This window comes from Salvia splendens, chromosome 9 (genome assembly GCF_004379255.2).
Source record: "Salvia splendens isolate huo1 chromosome 9, SspV2, whole genome shotgun sequence".
Classification (NCBI taxonomy): Eukaryota; Viridiplantae; Streptophyta; class Magnoliopsida; order Lamiales; family Lamiaceae; genus Salvia; species Salvia splendens.
In genome coordinates this window covers 28,913,656-28,917,761 of record NC_056040.1, presented here as the reverse complement: position 1 = coordinate 28,917,761, position 4,106 = coordinate 28,913,656, and positions in this window count along the sequence as shown.

Sequence of the window (4,106 nt, the reverse complement as noted above, 5' to 3'; positions counted from 1 at the left end):
TGAAGGTTTTCTACTTTTTAGTTAAACCTTCTTGTAGTCATTTCTTATTAATTTAGGTGATGACTTGAGTCAGAAAACTATTTGAGTGATCAAAAGATTCCTCAAAACATTCTGTCCCTCTAGGATATTCCAATCGAATCATCTTGACAGATTCTATTGATATCCACCTTTCATCGTCACTAACCAAGACTTGTCATGCTACTTATAAGAAAATAGCTTGACCTTATTCCTCAAAGAACTTGTCAAGTACATGCAAAAAGCATTCTCGAACAATCTTCGTGGAATTATGTCGAGAAAATTGAGGACATGAATCATTGAGTATAAACTCCAAGTTTTAGCGATGAGAATCTTATCCATTTTCATTTCCAGTCTACATAATTTTGGCATTCGAGTTCATTTCTTTAAGGATCGCAGACAAAATATGAATGACATAATGAAGATTTGGCATGTAAACTTATTATCACATACTTATGCTCAATACATAATCGCAAATAACCACAAAACAATTATGTATCTTGCAACTGTAAAATTAAAATTTTGTACCCTCCAGAGGAAGTCAATACACATTAAAATCTTACAATTTTACTGGTCACAACACCGACGAATAGTCCAGAGACCACAGAGTGGCATGGCCGCCTAATGTTGCCTAAGCAAGACCACCGAATTTAGCATTACAGAGTCTCATTTCTACAACACACTCCCATAACAATGCTCATGTGCTGCTAACAAGATCAAGTTATCTCATAAATTCTGTGTGAACTTCTGAATCTCGCAGTTTCTTAGGATTATTGTCCCCACAGAGCAGGTGGCGATAATATTGGAAACCACATTCTAGTTCATACTATTTATTTTTGAGAAATCCGCCCTCATGAACTCGCTATTTCTTAGGATTATTGTCCCCACAAAGCAGGTGGCGATAATATTATGAAAAAGCTTCATAAATTGCAGACCAATTGATGGAGACCATATACAACGCACTTGTTGTAATTATCGCTTAGATATTTTATATGGTTTTTGCATAATTATCACATAAGCAGATAAGGCAGATAATCCACTTAAAATAGATAAACACCAAATAAACAGATAATTCCATTTAATGCATGGCATTTACACACGCTGGATAATTAACGACAATTATTTAATCTAGTCAAGGGAGAATTAATTAAATAATTATGTTTTATCTTGGATAATTATTATCCTTAATCATTTAGGATTTATCAAGATAGTGTTAACTATCTAAATCCATTTAGGATCATTCTAGATTTTATTTTGATAAAATCAAATCCTTCAATTCAAGATAACGTTGATCTAGGATTATCATTATTTAAATCATTCTAGGATATTGCTAGACAGAAACGATTCCATCATAATCCATACGATAAATAAAATCCAACCAACCAAGATTTATACAAATCTTAATTCTATTTAGAATAGATATCTAGAATATATCATACATTACTTAGGATTTCTAAGATAAATAGGTTTATCTAAATCCAATTAAATAAGGATTTTCTTATATATATTATCTTTATCCTAATCTATCTAGGATATAAGTCCAATAGATAAGGATAACATAGATTAATGTTTATTTTAATCCATCTAGGATTTGTCTTTAATAGAATTAAATCTACTAAAATCCATTGGATAAAATAAATTAATATATATCTTTATCATAACTCATCTAGGATTTATCTTGGAGTAAATCCATATAAATCCATAGAATAAGATAACATTATATTATAATTATTCAAATCTATCTAAGATTTATCTAGGAATAAATCCACATAAATCTGTAAGATAAGAATAAAATATTATATTATTACTATCCAAATCCATCTAGAATTTATCTATGAATAAATTCATATAAATTCATAGGATAAGAATAAAATAATATTATCATTATCTAAATCCAACTGGGATTTGTCTCGTAATAAATCCATATAAATCCATAGGATATAGATAAAATTAGATTATTATTTTCTAAATATAACTTGGATTTATCTAGGAATAAAATCTATATAAATCCATTTAATAAGGAAAGAATCTAATTAATCCATGATTTGATACAAAATCAAATGTTATATAATACATAAAATCCACAAAAGATATATTCCAATCTTATTTCCATATTTATCTTGAATCTAGATGAATATTAGGAAATTATTAAATTATTCTCATCCATATCATCTAGGAATAAAATAATATTATTTATTTCCATAGATATAGATAATAACAAAAATATTCCTAAAATCTAGGTAAATCTTCCATAAAGATTTTATTTCCCTTAAATAATAATATTTTAATGATATCTTTTAATAAAATAATTAAATAATCATTAAAATAATCCTTCATCGTTATCTCATCGCACGAGGTTCTCACGAACGATGAACGACGAAAATCCGACGAGTTCGTCGTTGGATCACGACGCACATGGCGTCGCAGTCTGCTGCGTGTAGGGGCGCGCCTGCATTCGGCCGTCTCGACCATCGGGTGCCGACGTATCTAGCCAGGCGTACGCCTCGCTACCCGTCTCTGCCTATCTGGCTCGTCGGGCGAGGCGTGCTCTCGTCCAGGAGCTTGCGCGGTGGCGCAGCTCCTCTCGGCCAGCAGCTTGTCGCAGTCTCGGCTCTCCCGAGCCTCGATGCTCCCACTCATGCGGCACACGTCGCGCCAGTCGGCGCGCACGTCTCGACCAGTGGCTTGGAGCTTCGTCTCGGTCCTTCCGCCTAGGGTTTGGGCTCTCGGCGCCTCGGTGTCTCGGCCAGTTCTCGGCCGAACCGCCGCACCGTGCCAGCCTCCGTGTCGATCTCGATGCGGGTTCGTCTGGGGGTGCGGTCTCGGCCGGCGGCGCGCACGAGCCCTCACTCGTCTGCGCGTCGCCCCGTGATCATAGCTCCCCTGCTCCCACTGTCTCGACATCCCTACTTCGATCGCGCGTGGTGCGAACGCCGACGGATCACACGTCTCGTACGATCGAAAAATTCAAGTTCCTTGATTCGATAGTTCTTGAGTTCATCATGCATAAAAATTAAACAAAACACCAAGAACATGCTTCGCAATCAATTAACGCTTCGCGAAATTTAAATCCAAATAATCAGAGCCAAAAACTGGCTCTGATACCAATTGAAGGGGTTGGTAGCGGAAGCGTGCGTTCTAACGGATCACATAATACGGATCTATTTAGCAGATTATTCAGACAAAATTTATTCGCGTAATTATCACATGTATCATGCTCATAACTTGAATTTCAAACATGCTTTAGCACAAAAAATCCCTAAAACATGCTTGCTACGGAGTTAGCCAATTTACCTCATTGATTCTCCAAAGAATCGTCGATTGCTCGCGCCTTCTCCACGATGATCTTCAATACTAGACCACGGATCTTCTACTGGTGTCCCGAACTATATTCCGACATCAGGGTGGGCTGATCTTATCGAAACACTAGGACTCGAATAAAGAAGATAGAACTTTCTCACGGAGGAGAAGCTGAAAAACTCACGGAGGAGAATTTTCTTTGAAAAAATCGTCCCCTTCATTAATTTTGAATGGACGAAATTTTCATGTCTAGAAAATTGGGTATTTTCTGTCTCTTTTATTCTCCTATTTATAATAGTTACATATTGGGCCCAGTCTGGGATCTATGGAAGGTTTTGGATATGGGCTCCCCCAATTAGCTTTTTACTAATTAAATTGAACTCATAATTTAATACAAGCTTATATTGGAATATTACGAGCAGCCACTACAGACGTAATATTGAACTCCCCATCCAAATCCGAAATTACAAGTAATCCGGGTTTCCATTTTGTTTATTCTTTATTTCCCGCGCTTAAGATAAAAATGTCCATTAATTAAAGTCTGCTATGGACTTAATTAATTAACATCTTATTAATTCCAAGAGTGGACTTAGCAAGAAACACTTATTTATTATTCATAGAGTAATAAAACTCCAACTGACCAGTTTCAGAATAATAAAACCTTGTTCAAGCTCCTCTCGAGGACATTATCAAACGAGACTCTCCTCGCGCACGATTCAACATAATAGCAATCCTAGCACCGCTAGATAATGATCACTACTACCCAATACACCTGGATCGTTGGGTGACGA